The following is a 17,900-nucleotide window of genomic DNA, read 5'->3' on the forward strand; positions in this document are numbered from 1 at the left end:
AAGTAATTTCAACTTATTTCATATATATTCATACTAAGTTACTTCTACAGTGGCCAATGTTCGACAGTCAAAGTTTGTCATTCGCCACATTTGCTTAGTACTTGAGAGCTATTCGGAGCACTGGTCTAAACTTGCTGAAAGGTTGTGAGTCTATTTCAAAAAATTTCCTCAAAGTTTGCTAATTACAAATGGAACAATCCGTAAAATTTGGAAAAGTTTTTGAATCAATATGATAAATAACTTTACTTTACTATCTACAGCACGGTCGCCTCAGATGTAATGTGTACAGATAGTTTTAATGTGTCATGATATGGTAACAATTATATTTTTCAATAAACACAATGTATATTTACTTGCTGGCACCAATAAAATCAAAGAAAAGTATTATTTTACTACAATACTTAATAAGAAAAGAATACTACATGAGATTGAGGTGCTTTTGTTGTATCTATTTAGCAAGAATTAAGTTGAAGATCGTTTTCATTGTTAACGGCTGTTGTTTCGTATTCAGTTGTGCCTCAGGGTGAGCTGTGTAAGTAATATCTACTGCATTGTTGTTACAAATTGTATAGACTATTATAATTAGCAAACTTGCTCATGTATTTATGAACGCGAAACAAGTTTGTAGGTTCTCTGCTAAAAACTCTCCCTTTTTCTTTAACTATCACAGCTTGTGATGCCAAGTGACGTTGCCATATCGAGCGGCGTTCAGTTCATAATTGGTCACTCGAAAGAGACGGCCAAATGCACCTCTAAATGCTTGGTATAAGGACAGTAAGACGAGACAGTACTTCACTTCATGGCACTACCTGCAACTATAGAAGGTGTTCTCGCTTCTGAGCGTGCGCTCACCAGTACCAGCTTCTTCTATTTGACCGCATGCAACGAAGAGCGGCTCGAATCATGGAAAATAATCTGCGATCGGCTTGATTCTTTCGCTTTGCGTAAAGATGTGGAGTATCTCTATATGTTCTACCGCATATATCACGGGAGTGCTTAGAGGAGTTGTTCGGGTTGATCCAGTCCCTTTCTAATACCGGACATTACGTCAAAATACGAAATTCCTGTCATATAATGTTGATGTCTTACATTTTGTAAGAAACTTTTTGCCCATTACATACTGTGAGTACTTTGTGGAATCGATTACTCGCTGCAGGTTTTCCGACATAGGGTTTTTTATCTTATAGTATATTCCTGAACTAATGGCCGGCAACACATCTCTGGACCCCTGGTGTTATAAAACAAACCCTTCGTATATAAAACAAACATGCATGTTTATTCATTTAAAAAATTTGTTGGTCGAATTTTTTATATCTGCTTATCAAGGATTCATAATTTAGTCTTTAAAAAAAAAAACTGTGTGTCATCATAATAATAATTATGAAGATCATAATAATTATTGGATTGAGGCTTCTTTGCCGCTGCTGATCTTGAGCCTATCGTCTCGAGCTCCGTAGGTGTTATCACCCAGTGCTGCGATAGACAGCCACGCCTTGTGGTGTACGCTCAAGAATCGTTTCATGTCCATTCCTGCCCACGTCCACTTTGTTTCACCATTATTGCCATGATGTCATTGTGCTTTTGATCACTGATCTTAGAATGTACTACTAATCTATCTACTTTCTGCACAACTCTGAACTTCTCTGAGGAGTTTGAAAGAATGTCAAGTGGTTCGTCTGTGAGGACAGACATGACTCAATGTACAAAGAATTTTATGTGTTTAGTGGACATGATCACAGATCAAGCTTCCGTGATAGGTTTTACAACTTCTGCTGTTCTGTTCCCTACAAAACCTGTATCAACTTTTCAGTTCTAAAGTAACAAATACATAAAAATTTATACAAAAACCAAAATTTACAGACGATGCGGCATTCGGACGGTTGGCTTAGTTGGTAGAACGCTGGGACGTAACCCGAGAGCCGCGGATTCCAGCATCGTCCATAGATTTTGGTTACAAATTTATTTTTTTATGTTTTGCCGAAACAATATAAGAAATATCTACATAGCTAATATGTTTCTTTTTTTATTGCCATTATAGTACATGAAATTCACACCTTCTACATATTTATGTATGTACCATTTATTGATATTGAACTTATCTTCAGCCTTCCGATATTTTCTAGGTTTATTTTATAGTTACGGAGTTTACGTTTAAAGTTTTAAAGTTAGCGAATTGGATAAAAGCCACCGAGCGTTTAAGGTTAATCTTGAATAATAAACAAAAGTTACTTAAACAGCTTTACCTGAAATTGTCGAATTCTAAAATTATTTCGCAATATTTGAGTGTCCGCGCATATTTAATGTTCTAAGTGGCTTTTCGTGTTCTACTCTCTTATTAGATTGGATATTTTCCGACACAGATACTATTTTATTATTGATCATGCTGTCAATTAAAACTGTTTATTAATACATAGTTATATTATAATTCTATTTACGTGTTTTAATAAAAATTGTAATGAATTTTGTATTTTAAATAGGAATAAATTCCCTAGAAGGGTAAAAAATACTTAATTACTAGTTGAAACATATGTAACTTGTTTTTAAATTAAATAATGCCAGAACAAAAGATAATAAGCACAGAATAAACTAATCTATCATATTGGATTTTTTTTTATTGTATTTGTATTTTGATTTTTGTATTAAGAGCGAGTCGAACTGTAGCAATAATATGACTACGGTTTTAATTTGTTCTCCTTTTAAACATCTTTAAAAAGCAGCAGCTACCAAATCAATTAGTCTGTAGCATGTTCCTCTTAAAACAATGCATTACTTAGTCTTAGATCATTTATACGTCTAGATAGACTATGACAGCTGTGATAACATCTAAAAAAATAGCGTTTAGAACTTGCCTCTATTTTGAGCAATGCACGCACACTAAAACAAAGTGTCATACAAATCGCGACTGTAGGACGTAGCTTTTACTGTTTTTTATGGTTATTATAATAAATAACATAACAAGCTTTATCTATGAAGTAGATTTTTTTTAATTAATTTATTGTTACATAAAAAGTTCACTAATATTTTTTAAGTACAACAAACCAGTATTATTTAGTATTTTAAACTAAAATTTAGCATCAAACGTTTCATTTCATATTTCACTTTATAAGTAAAGGAAAATTAAGTAGAAATACTATTTACGAGCATTATAGTTTACTTTCATGAAGCTCAAACATGGTTTTCCAATCAAATTTACAGAGTTACCCTTTGTGCTAAAGCAAGGGGTTTAAGTGCGGTTCCAGCAATATTGACATAAACATATGAGGGTACTCAATATATATCATGGATCGTTTTAGAATATTGAAAAAGATTTTCAATAATGATGAATATAATTTGTACTAATATTATAAAGAGGAAAGATTTGATTGTTTGTTTGTTTGTTTGTATTGAATAGGCTCCGCAACTACTGAACCGATTTGAATAATTATTTCACTGTTGGGGAAGCTACATTATCCCCGGCTGGTATAGGGTACATACATTTTCAAAAAAAATTGGGATCCCTACTAAAAGTCCAGTTATGAAACCCAAGATGTAAAAATATGTACGCGAACGACGTTGGGGGGTATCAGGTAGTATATTTAATAAATTTACCAATTATATTTACCGTCACTCATCACGATATCTCTGGAACCATTAGAGCTAAAGACTTGAAATTTGGTAGGAATATTCTTTTCACCGAGTCAGGTCAGCTAAGAATTTACGAAATTTATTTTTTTTTTATTATGAACAGAACAACGTCTGTCGGGTCAGCTAGTCTAATATATAAAATTCTCGTGGCATGGTGTTAAACTTTGAACTCCTCCGAAACGGCTTGACTGATTCTCATGAAATTTTAAGTGCATATTGGGTAGGTCTGAGAATCGGACAACATCTATTTTTCATCCCCCTAAATATTAAGGGTGGTCCACACGTCATTATTTTTTTGGCATTTTTTTTGAAATTGTTTGATTATCAGCATTAAAAAATACATACAACTTAAAATTTTCACCCATCTACGATCAACAGTTACTTTTGTATCGCGATTTTAATATCGGCAATACAACGTTTGCTGGGTCAGCTAGTATACTATAATATTGTTGTATTCGGCTGAAACTTGAGAATAGTCCTTTTAAAAAAATACGGGTTTCACTCCGGGAGTGTCGGCAGAAGTGGAAACTTGAACATTAACTTTGTGCAATTTTGAATATTTTGAAATGGTTAAGAATATTTCGAACGAATTGCTTTATTTATCAGTATTAGAGTACTAGCATTTATGTGGTTATTTACAATATTCATTTATTGCGCTATCGTAAATAAAAATGACAATTCATATTACATAAAAAAATTAACACTTCAGAACTATTACAATTATTTTACATTAAAAAGTATATCAACTTTCATCCAAAATAGGCTGTAAAAATATTTCACGGCTGAGATTTGATACCTCGACCTCGCGGTGTTTCGGCACTTATTTAGTGCCTTCGGAAATAGCCGAACTATAATAATTCATCATAATTTCAACGAATGTCTTTCAAATTTTCGATCAGGCCACGTGTCCTGACGCGAGTTTAACATTTTATACGCATCCCAAGAAAAGCGCTCAACGCCGCTAAAGAAGTGTTCACTTCAAAAATTAAAGAAATTCCAGTGTACTTTATATCATTACAGAAAGGACTCTATAGCTACGCATTATTTTATTATTTTTACAGCACCTTTTTACTATAATTCATTATTTGTATTTAAAACAGCATTAAAGTATAAACTGTGATAGTAATAGTGAAGTAATAAGAGGGGCTCGATCCGTGTAAGATACATGGGTGGAACTTCCGAGGTGAAATAGCACACAATTGTACCGCACGGTGTCTTGCATTCACGGAGCCCTTTACCCCCTTCCCCCATTTTGCAATCGCCTGTTTCTAGAGAAACTCTTCGCCTACACCGATATGAGTTAGAGTCCTTCAAGAGCATATTCTTATCTCAAAGGCAACGGATCTCTTTTTATTTCTGGAATTCCGGATGTCCATGTATGGCTTTTTATTCCATAAGGTGAGCCTATTGCCCATTTGCATCGTAACAAAACAAAAATTCTTAAAAAAAATCTTTCTCATGCTATTTTAAGTATGTATAAAGAAAAATATTGTACGTTATACTAAAAGTATAAGATAACTTAATAAAGATTTATTAAACCTCTTATTAAGAGGCTTTAATATTAATAAAATACTATTATTAGTGTGGCACCGACTTCAAACCTTTCAACAAGTAGCACAGTTTATTTTTGAAATCGGTTTTTACAAACGTACTTTTTTTATTTTGCAAATTATACATGCTGAAATTTTAATTGTCGTCACCTATTGGTTCAGTAAATGAGTGAAGAGAAAGAGCTGGTCTTAGGATGAACACCTCAAAGACGAAACTCATGGTCATAACTAATAAAGAAATTGATGACTTTGACATTACAGTAGCGGGCCAAAAACTAGAAAGAGTGCGCAAATACAAATATCTAGGTACGTTATTAAATGACAACTGGAATAGCGACCAAGAAATTAAGACCAGAATTGAAGTGGCTCGAAGCACCTTTAGTAAAATTAAAAAAGTACTGTGCAACCGCGGTCTTAAGATTTCCTTGCGCACTCGTTTACTGCACTGTTACATCTGGCCCATACTTCTATACAGATGTGAGGCGTGAACTATAAAAGAAGACCTCAGAAAACGTATAGAAGCTTTTGAAATGTGGGCATATAGACGTATGTTGGCCATAAGTTGGACCCACAAGGTCACAAATGTGGAAGTTCTGTGCCGCGTCAATCAAAAACGCGAACTCATGCAAGCTATCAAGATGAGGAAAGTCGCATATTTGGGGCACGTGCTTAGGCACGAGAGGTACAAACTCCTACAACTCATCATGATGGGAAAAGTTGCCGGAAGAAGAGGCGTAGGTCGCAGAAAAAAGTCTTGGCTGCGCAACATCCGAGAGTGGACTGGCATCGCGAGTGCGGCAGAACTATTTCGCCTAGCGAAGGACAAACTATTGAAATTACAAAGCTGACCGCCAACCTTCGCTAGTCGGAGAGGCACGCGAAGAAGAAGAAGAAGAAGATTGGTTCAGTAGACATATGAGTTACAAGAGGCTAGACTCTAGTTGACTATCTCACGTCAGGGTGTCTTATTTGGGTGTCGCAACGTAAAAAAATACTCTGATAATTTTTCTTAATATTCACTTTAATATATTAGTATTGTCACAAATTTAGAAGCACCCACTCTTGATGTTAATTATTTCCCCCTACTGTATACGTGATTATGAAATGAGCTTTTCTTAAGCCAGGTACAAAATCTATAGATGCTTTTAACGTCAAAGTAAAGCTTATTAACAGGTTGTTTTGTTTTGCGCTCAAGCCTCAAGGATTAGCCCATTTACTAATGAATATTTGCTCCTTCAATATTATATCATAATGAGAAGAATCGTTCGCAAAATTATCGTTTCAAAATGTTATTGTTTAATTAAAAATAAATTTATGAACCGATCGCGCTCTTCCACTGAGCCAACCGTTCGATTGACATAAAGTTCATAAATCTTGCTATGTCTTTCTTAAGGAGGCCAAGTTAATCTATTTATTTAAAACATAATGGATTTTTAAAATCATATGGTCACTATAAGATGTTTCTAGGTTAGCTTATTACGTAATAACTCAAGACTATACGGACTAAATAAATTGACTTAATTGTGGATCTCACAACTTTTTATGGTAGAAAAACTGAGTTGCCAGACTTGGTTTTTTTAAAGTTATATTTTTGATGGCACCCGTTTCCAGCGGGCCACAACTCATAAATCACAATAGATATACAGATGAAATTTTGACATGTTTCATTATTGTTGTTACATCAACAAATGGCAAACGAAACTAAACTATGATAAATTATAAAACGGTCGTTGCTACTACCGCAGTAGCCAATCAACTGATCTCTAATCATGACACGAGATCTAATAACCAATCAGGAAGCCGTGTGTGCATAACGACACGCTCACGCCACGTCACTGCCACTTGTCGCAGAGGGACGTACTAGTTTCGCATATATGCATTTGTTTAGAAGAAACGAAGCGTGTCGGTCACCAGCTAGCTGTTTGAATAATATAACTAGCATAATTACTACTTCATAAATAGTGAGATGATAATATTTAAATATAACATAATAACTTCCTAAATAGTGAGATTATAATATTTACAACGTTTGCATATACTCGAAATATTTGAGCACGCTTTTGAAAACATAACATTGTTGCGGTAATACGCTGTACTGTACAAAGGGATTGTGAAAAGTCAGATCAAGAGGGCTCTTTTGTTGTCACTGAAAAGATATAAAAATATATTTTGAGCTTTACTTGAATTCCTTTCTGACATTGCGACATATCGGAACAAATCTATATATACAAAGTAGAAACTGTTCATTGAATATTTCATTAAATTAATGCTTGCTGTGTATTGAATTACTTCTATATAGATTTAATTCAATTATTATATATTATATACAGTACGTAGAGATTATACTATGATTTAATATTTATTATTATTACAATTATTTATTTATTTTTATTTTATTACACTGTAAATTAAGAAAAACAACAAAATCAAGAAAATATAATATTTACTCATTCCCTTTGATACCTACACAAATTCATTACAATTGGAAGACTAATGCAACTGTCTACTCCAAATGTCACGAGGGACTGCTGAAAACCAGTGTTGTGTTGGTGTCTTCTGCACTGACACAACAATATACTGAGTCAGCTCCTTTTAGCAGGGAATCACGCTCACACTGTTATTTTTATTATTGTAAATTGTTGTGTTTTTGTGTGAGTGTTATTTTATTGCTAATAAAGTGTTTTTATTTATTTTCTATTTCAAGTTTAGCATTAATATTAACAAGGCGCAAGGATAACATATATGGTATGGAGTCCAAACTAATGTGGTTAAATGGGGTAGCAGCATCTCCAAAGAATATAAGCTAGAGTATGGCATTAGACAGGGTGGTCTCACATCGCCAACGCTATTTAATCTTTATATGAATGGATTTACAGATTAACTCAGCAAGTCCAAAGTCGGCTGTTATATGTGCAATCAATCTGTCAATAACTTGAGTTACGCGGATGACATGGTCCTGATGAGTCCCTCTATAAAGGGCTTACGGAAACTTATAAATATTTGTGAACAGTACGCCTCAACTAATGGTTTAAAGTATAACGTAGATAAGACGGAAATTATGGTATTCAGGCACGACGGGTCGCACATTTCAAACCCAGTTATCACTTTGGCAGGATCTCAGCTCAAAATTGTTTCTCAATTTAAACACCTGGGGCACATCATAAGAAATAACTTGAAGGGTGATGATGACATTGAAAGACAAAGGAGGTCCATTGCCGCCACAAGTAACATGTTAGCCCGCATATTCGCTAGGTGTAGTCTTAATTTATAGTGCAATACAATAAAAATAAATAAATAATTGTAATAATAATAAATATTAAATCATAGTATAATCTCTACGTACTGTATATAATATATAATAATTGAATTAAATCTATATAGAAGTAATTCAATACACAGCAAGCATTAATTTAATGAAATATTCAATGAACAGTTTCTACTTTGTATAGATAGATTTGTTCCGATACGTCGCAATGTCAGAAAGGAATTCAAGTTAAGCTCAAAATATATTTTTATATCTTTTCAGTGACAACAAAAGAGCCCTCTTGATCTGACTTTTTACAATCCCTTTGTACAGTACAGCGTATTACCGCAACAATGTTACGTTTTCAAAAGCGTGCTCAAATATTTCGAGTATATGCAAACGTTGTAAATATTATAATCTCACTATTTATGAAGGTATTATGATTTATTTATTTTTATTTATTTATTTGTTCATGTATAGGAAACAAACAGTATTATGATACTTAAATATTAACAAATCTTAAAATTTACACTTTCACCAGTGAAGTTTCCAACAATTTATACGTACCTGTCAAAATAACCTTATTTTGCGCTTATTGCCAGTCGTTCTATACCAGTTACTTGTGGAAAAACTATACAAAACGAGCTAACCATACGCTACGTGTGCAGGTACAATAACGCTTCTAGAGAGTTTGTGGAGAATAGGGTTGACGATTTCTATGCCGTGTGAAGAAAAATAGCCGCTTCCTTTATGGACCCCACATTAGAAAAAGCTGTAATTTAACTATTAATTCTGTGTATGTCTGTTGTAAATATGATATTTGTGACCTGTGACAACTTATTTATATTATATATTTGACATAAAATATATTTTTTAATAATGTAAGAACTGAAATTAAATTTAACATCATTGAATTGTATTAGACTATATTAATTTTATAATTTTTATTTCTATAATTTAATTATTTTCTTTTTTAATTGTTATTATGACATAATATATTAATTTTTTCTTTTTTATCTGTAATTTAATTAAAATCAAAGTATAATATAATATAAGTTAAGATTTTTTGTAGATTTATGGGTAAAATGCCTGAAAATAAATGATATTTTATTATTATAATTATTATATAGGCTAGATGCAGGCATGATTATACGCTATTATAGCACCACATCCACCAAACCACAATCTAGCCGGCATACTGGCAAAGGAGCTGCCCACTGGCAAATGCCTTTACTTATTGATAAACGTCGTTCTTACGACGCCCCTGGGCCTGGGACTTCCTCACTCGTTTTATGACCTGAGGAAGAATAGGACAAAATAATAATAAAATAATGCTTCCACTTTACTGTTTATCGATATAAAAGGCCACCACCAAAATATACCGACCAAGCAGGCATTCTCTGCAAGAAAGCCTCTACTAGTAAACCTTAACAAAAGTACATCTGAAGCAATAATTCTACTGGCTTATTTTATCCTCGCTTCTTTCGTATAAGGAGGTACGTATATTAAGGCTTTGTGTACGTCCAAAATAGATAAGGGTTCTAGGGTTAAGATCTTCACTATTTTCATGATTCTACATCTTCGACGTAAGCTAAAAAAAGCACACAGAAAATTCGCTTAAAATACTTTTAACAATGGTGATATGTGCGTAGGTTTTACATATAAATTTTGTACTAATGCTATCAAAGTACAGAAATGGAAATTGTATCTATCATGTCGATATTATGAAGAGATCTTGATATAAAAGGTTTTATTCAAATTTAACAAGGACCAAGTTCAAGTTTTTTCGAAATGTAAGAATAAAAGGTTAAGTGCTTTGCATTAGAATTGGTAAACGGATTTAGGTTGGGATTTTTATGAGATCGCAGAAAGAATATTCATGATGACGTAATACTTTCAATTACGTATCAATAGTAACGTTCTCAACTGAAAATAATTAATCATTTGTTGACTTATACTTAAAATTTCTTCTCACTATGTCAAATCCCCTTTACGAACTGATGCAGCATGCATGACTTTTACCAAGTGTTGTTGCAATATGTTATGTTATTGTCACTCCCTATAAGACCAGTGCCGAAGCCTTTGAAAATGATAAAAAGTGAAACAAAATAATAGTAGGATGAAACCCATTGGAAAATGACGATAATATAACAAAAATTAAGGGAAAAATAAATTACGGGCGATCTGAGATCGGGAAGTGGAAAAGGGGGGTGTTTTAGGGTAAAAAACGGTTTATCTCGATTTCCGGCAAAACTACAAGTCCTATGGCAAAAAGTTAATTGGCATAGTTGTAGGTAATAAAGAGATCTACAACTTTTGTAATTACACTTTTTTCACATAACCTCAAAATTTTGGTGAAAAATTCAAAAAACCAAGTTTTTGGTTTTTCATTTATATCTTTTTCAAAAACATTTCTTTTTTCTACGAAATTTGGCGAAAACTTACCTTATTATGTCCCAAATACACTGTAATTTATTTCATTTAAAATATTTATTTTTTGAAAATTCTGACGTCAAAATATCAGCTTTTTTCGAAAAAAATTTGAGAGCTTTTTGTTCGTTGAAATATCTACTTTCTGATGGTGTAAAAAAATATAAATTACAATTGTAAATGTTCGGAAAATTTAAGTCCAACAAAAGTTATGTGAAAAAAGTGTAATTACAAAAGTTGTAGATTTCTTTATTACCCACAACTTTGCCAATTAACTTTTTGCCATAGGACTTGTAGTTTTGCCGGAAATCGAGATAAACCGTTTTTTACCCTAAAATACCCCCTCTTTTCCACTTCCCGACCACAGATCGCCCGTAAATTATTTTTCCCTTAATTTTTTTTATATTCTCGTCCTTTACCAATGAGTTTCATCCTACTGTAATTTTTTTTTGTTTCAAAAATTATCGACCCTGGTCTATATAGTAAATAAGTAAATATATAACTATTATTAAAAAACTAAATAATTCTAATAAATATATTTTGTATTTAATTCTATTCTCACTAATACTACGATTCCATTAAATTAAAACTATCATTTCGGGGAAGCGTACCAAGAATACTGGCAGCATTTCCGCGTTGGATAGCTAGGCTGATCCGTTGACCGAAATAGTTGTCAGCGCTTGGGCTCAAAGTAGCCCTATTGAGGTTAGACGACGTGTGCCGACGCGACGTTTGTCGTCTTTGGCAGTCGAAGCACCAACTTAAAGTCACTAGAGTCATTCCATCAGGAGGCTTGCCATCGCGGCGGGTAATATGTGGCTCTTAAAAAGCTGGTCAAATGCCCTGCGGATTTGACCAGCTCACTTTGACGACTGATACGGTCTGCCAATTTTAGGCAGGATAGCCGATGACTATTAAATTAAATTCTATTAATTAATAAATCAATACTTAAATGCCTCCCCACAATATGGACCGATGATCTGGTCAAGATCGCCGGAATAGGTTCAACGAGGGCAGTGCAGGACCGACCGTCTCTCCTAAAGATGGAGATCTTATGGACGTTTACCATCTGTTATAATGATTAATATGACTTCACTCTTCTTTCTCGAGTTTTCAGTTCTCGAGGGAGGTTTAAGCATATGTTTTCTTAAGACTCTGTATATATTTTTGAATACAATAACGACATATTTTGGAGATGTCGGAAAAAATGCCGTCTGGGAGCATTCAACGAAAACCCTGTCTAAACCCTTTCAGATATAACATAATAATATATGGTGGAATTGTGCATTTTATATAGGTTTACAGAAAAGTCCGTAAAGTACGTTCGTGCAGTTTATGGCTTCAGGATTCTTGAAAAACCACAAAAATTCTGGGTGTTACTACAATTGCGCTCGTCACCTTGATACATAAGATGTTAAGTCTCATTTTCCCAGTAATTTCACTAGCTACTGACCGAAACACAATAATTTTTACACATTACTGCGAACCAACGATCTACGGTGTTCCGTGCTGGTGCTCTAACAAACTGAGCCAACCGTTTGAGTAGCGTATCGCTATAAAATCTTGTTTCCTTTGTTCAATATTTGCATATTAGGAAATTGACTTGAGATGTCGCTCTTGTAAATCTAAACAATATGTTATGTTTTTTTAAAGTGTTAACCCTCACTTCTAGGATTAATACACAAATGTTATTTGTGTATTAGATCAGTACAGTACAGTAGAGTAGGAGAAACCACAACCTGAGAGTTGAACAAAGCAAGCAAGATTTTATAACGATACGCTACTCGAACGGTTGGCTCAGTTTGATACAGCATCGCCACGGAACGCCGGAGGCCGTGGGTTCGAGTCCCGCATCGTTCATAAAATTTTGTTTTACAAATTTTATTTGTATAAATTTTGTTTTTCAAATTTTATTTGTGATTGAATACTACAAGAAATAAGAAAGACACTGGGATCACATACCATCAGTAAGTATTTTGTATTTTATTAATTTCAATGTAAAATAACACGAAGCGTATGTTACAAAATTTGAAAGATGCCATTGAGTGTCAAGATGCCACGCACACAAGGATCTAATAGTTGCCATAATAAAAAAGCAATTGTTCTTAGGTAGTTGGAACCTAACCTTGGTATTTGGTTGGAACGCAGCGGAGACCAATTCTTAATCTAATGGTATATATGCGAGCATTTTTTTAAGTATTACAATATATATACAAAAAACTATAAGTATACATTATAAGATAAGTATGTCCATTGCTATACTGTTTGTAATGACCAATGAATTATAATGAAAAACTTATCAATCTGTCCGCTTCGTCTGAACGTAACGAAAATGATAAATGTAACAAAATCATCCGAGAAGGGCTACTAAATCTTGTTAAGATTAATGAAAGGTTGTCAAACTTGCCAGAAACTTAGGAAAGATTTCGATTGGCGAATCGTGATCTGCTTGAGGCAATCTTTTATCTTTTATTATCTTCTAAACTTGTTTTAGAAGGAGAAAATATTTGATTGTTTCTTTTTAATGGATAGATTAAAAATAATAATTATATACTTAATTATAATATAATAATAATATATATCGGCGCAAATACTACAACACACCTATTATAAAAACTAATTTTAGTTAAAATTAGTTCATAATTTATCCTCTAATTACATTGTGACGTGAAATTATTGTAAAAAACAACACGAATTGAAAACACGTGCACGTGCACCGAGTCCTATAAATAAATAGATAATAAATACACACACACAGACACAGACTTAGGCTGCGTTGGTATGCATGAGCATTCACCACCTCCCTCCCGTCGTTATCCCGGAGGGTAGCCCATTCCCTTGCTTGGGCGCAAAAAAAAAAAAAAAAGACACTTGAGTTAGTCATGCTCGGGCTGTCGTACGGTACGGACCTCTCTGGGACGTCGTAACGCTGCCCGTTGAATAAACGAAAGATATAAAATACTTACTCGTGTAGTTTTCTTTGGGAGAACCAATGAGTGATCTTCAGCAAGATAGCAATTGTGATGTCAACAGTATTGACGTCACACCTTTTAAAAACAATACAGAGGTTCTGTCCTCGTCATATAATTATAATAAAAGGTTCAATTGAAAATTATATCTAAATAAAATAAGGCTTTGATGACTGTTTGAGGCTACAAATCTCATAAAAGAAGGTTTGACCAGAGTAAAATAAACATATAAGTATATAAAATATATATTAAAGATATTAGGTAGGAAGGTACTCATTACTTTATGGATATACAAAATGAAGTATTTCTTAGTACTGCTATATTAATATATGTTTTCCTTTCTTTCGTGCTTTTTTTGAATACTAAGATAGATAAAGTCAGTGAGATTTGATACGAAGTAAAAAAAGTATTACTTTGAAATGTGTTATGAAAACTATTTTCTTTAAAAGAGAGTGGAGTTATGTTTGTTACCACATTTACATTTATTTACGTCACCACGTATATAGACCTATTTGTATTTTTATGTAAAATGTCAATAAAAAAGTATGGTCGCTTGACTTTAAAGAAAAAACTATTAAGGCTAGCGATTATAACGCTACCTATATTTAAACAGCTTAAACACATATATTAAATCCTATTTGAACGTATCTCAACTATTGAATGGCACGACGAACGGCCCATTGCTTCTTTGCGCTACTGTGAAATGTCAAAGTGATCATCAAAGGGACTCTCAATTCTCTCAGTTATCAGTTATCAATATTTAAAACATTATAAATATATAAGTAGTCAAAGTAATAAGTTATGGTCATGTATTAGGTAGATCGTATTCCTGATCCCGATATCTCGGTTTTGGAACAAACCCACTTAACTCTTCATCAAATCGAAACCAAAGAATATGTACCTATTAGTACCCACACATTTAAATAAGTTAAATATTTGTCCTAATAAGAAATGCAACCATGTTGAATATGAAGAAGCTGATATAAGCCTTAAATTCAAATTCAAATTCAAATATTTTTATTCAATATTATTAATAGGATGTGGCATCAAGAATAATTTTAGTGAGTGAAATAGACACGACTATGAGAATAAAATTAAAATACCCCGCCACATCAAAGACTTATGGCAGAACCCTAGTTTTTATAAACCAATTTATAATTTTATTTGTAGCAGTGTAGAGAAACTGTAAATATTTATAACTAGCTGACCCGACAGACGCTGTTCTGTCAATAGAAAAAAAAATTATGTATTCGGGAATAATGTAGTCTACGGCCATGGAAAATGTGTAATCTAATTTATTTAGTTAAAAATGAAACAAAAACGTATATCTGAATGATCATACCCTTCAACTACTGTTGTTAAGTTATTAAGATGCCATGAAGATATCTTCATGCACATATGCATATACATATGCTATCGCGGGCTATTCTGTAGACCTATCTATACTAATATTATAAAGCTGCAGTGTTTGTTTGTTTGTTTGTTTGTTTGAACGCGCTAATCTCTGGTACTACTGGTCCGATTTGAATGATTCTTTCAGTGTTGGGTAGTCCATTTATCGAGGAAGGCTATAGGCTATGTTTTTTTTTTCAAAATTAGGGATCCGTAATAAAATTGTTATTTTGTAACACAAGGTGTAAAATCGAAAACCTATTTTTGCATGCGCTGCAAAAACTATTGACAATAGAACAAAATGATGTACAGGCTATCTCAAAGGGTTAGACAGCGTTTTTATTGAAAGCTCCCAGACGGCTTACTTTTTTCCTACTCCAACAAACATCGATAATGTATAACAAAAATCTATACAATTTTTTTCACCCTCTTTAACGATGTTTTGTAGCACGCATTCTGTCAATTCTATGTCAAACGATATAAGGTTACATTAAAAAAGTTTATATTGTCCAAAGCGCTAAGGTTAGATTAGAAAGTAATTTTATATGATGTTGAACTATTCTTGAATTTTCCCCCAGTTTTCTAATTTTTTTCTTTCATAAGAACCTTCCTGATAATAACCAACACAACAAAAAATTAATCGGTCCAGCCGTTCACGCGTGATGGCGTGTCCAAGGGAAATAGGGATTCATTTATGTATTTTAATTATATTTTTTATATTAATAAATGATTTTTTTTTTCATATTTGGCTTAAAGGACTTGTGTCCAAAGCCTATAATAAATTTAAAAAAAAGAATATGTAATAGTAAAAGTTTCTTGAAGCTATTAAAATAAAATATCTAAATATAATAAAAATCATTAAAAAAACAGTGTTTATGCAAGGAACGGCAGTAAAATTTTGAATTACGTTAACCGTGTCATGTATCATGGGGTATCGTATGAAAGGGCTTCATTGGCACAAGCCTAAACAGATTTTAAATTAATTTTAAAGAACAATTAAAATGATGTTATAGTTTTAAATATTTGACAAAAATTAAAAAAAAAACCTTTTCCTTTTTTTATCTACCGAAAGTACCGTACATATTATTAGGTAACTAATAATAATATGTACGGAACCCTCGTTTTTATATATTATTATAATATCATTCTAGATAGGGATACTTTGGCAGCATGTTCCCATCGCCCGCGAAGTAATGATGATTTTTGAAGTTTTTTTGGAATGGTTTTTGGAGTGCTTAATGTCTTGTATCGAAGGCAGTATTAATTACAGTATTTAGTGGCCATCAATAAGTAAATGTTACGCTGTTAGATAGCTCACCGCAGTCTTACGATACTTTCGGAGTAAACGCTGTATATTTATAATTTATACGTCTAGATATATTATTGTGACGGCTGTGAACATGTCGAAAAAAATAGCGGGGAACTGTAAATAATAATTTTCTAATTTCAGCAACGCACGCACACTATAACAATGTGACGTATCAGGAGTGTAAGACGTAGCTGTCATGCACACTAAAGTAATAATCGAGGCCTATTATCATAGCACATAGCCTAGCACATACAGGCTCAAACTAGATGTATAAATTCTCTAAGTGAGAAGCATTTAATTTTGTAATTGCAAGGATTTATGTGAAAATATAAAACTTACCAAGTTTTTTACATCATTGTCGTCTTAGCCTTTTAATCTGAAACAATAATTTCAATTTAAAACACACTCTAACTGTTTTAGTACCTAGTAGGTATAATATATTTTGTATAATTTTATGACTATAGGTTTGCTATGGGTATAAATTTTATTTTTAATTTAATTACTTAATAAAGATTACTTAGTTGAAGCCGATATACTATATACTAGATGACCCGACAGTCGTTGTTCTGTTCAAAATAAAAAAAAGCAGTGAAAAAAATATTTCTACCAAATTTCAAGTGTCTACACCTTATGGCAATTGTAGTACCGCTCAGAATTTTTGGGTTTTTCAAGAATACTGAGTGGCACTGCATTGTTTATATAAATATATATATACTAGCTGACCCAACAGACATTGTTCTTTAGATAATAAAAAGAAATACTGTTTTATAGGAATTTTCCAATAGTATTTCAAAACTTCAAGAATTATTTCGTAAAAAATGGTTCGTGTTGTTATAATGAAATTGTGTCACAGCGGAACTGTCAAACCGTGCGTCACTAAATTCTCTCATAGAAAATATGTCCATACAAAACAAATATTGAAAATATAAATAATTATGGGTCCCAAATCGAAATAAAACCTATCCTATCTCTCAAGTTGGACCAAACTGCACTCCGTGAAGTAAAATTAAAATCCGTTCATTAGTTTAGGAGTCCATCGCGGACAAACAATGTGTCACGTAATTTATATATATTAAGATATATATATACAGTTAACACGGTTACAGTTACAGTTAACACAAAGTCATTACAATTTCAATTTTATTTAGATAGTAGAAATTACATAATTATATATTTACACTAAATATCTATCGCTATCTGTTTCTCTATTGTTTATAACTTCTTCTACTCTTTTCTATCTTCAGCTATCCTAGAGCATGTCTTGCGTGCTATCGTTATTTTTTTTAATGAAATTAAGGGACGAGACGAGCAGGACGTTCAGCTGATGGTAATTGATACGCGCTACCCATTACAATACAGTGCCGCTCATGATTCTTGAGAAA

The 17,900-nt window shown here is 32.9% G+C and overlaps 1 protein-coding gene across 1 annotated transcript in view; it reads right to left on the bottom strand.

Annotated features, from left to right (window-relative positions):
* LOC126974057 (uncharacterized) overlaps positions 1–16,886 on the bottom strand; it is a 236,362-nt gene extending 219,476 nt beyond the window's left edge. Inside the window, exon 1 of the mRNA XM_050821441.1 lies at positions 16,858–16,886. The gene's annotated coding sequence lies outside the window, so the exon portion shown is untranslated. The remainder of the gene's footprint in view (positions 1–16,857) is intronic.
* Positions 16,887–17,900: the final 1,014 nt, after the last annotated feature.

The sequence above is a fragment of the Leptidea sinapis genome, chromosome 31 (genome assembly GCF_905404315.1).
Source record: "Leptidea sinapis chromosome 31, ilLepSina1.1, whole genome shotgun sequence".
Taxonomy (NCBI): Eukaryota; Metazoa; Arthropoda; class Insecta; order Lepidoptera; family Pieridae; genus Leptidea; species Leptidea sinapis.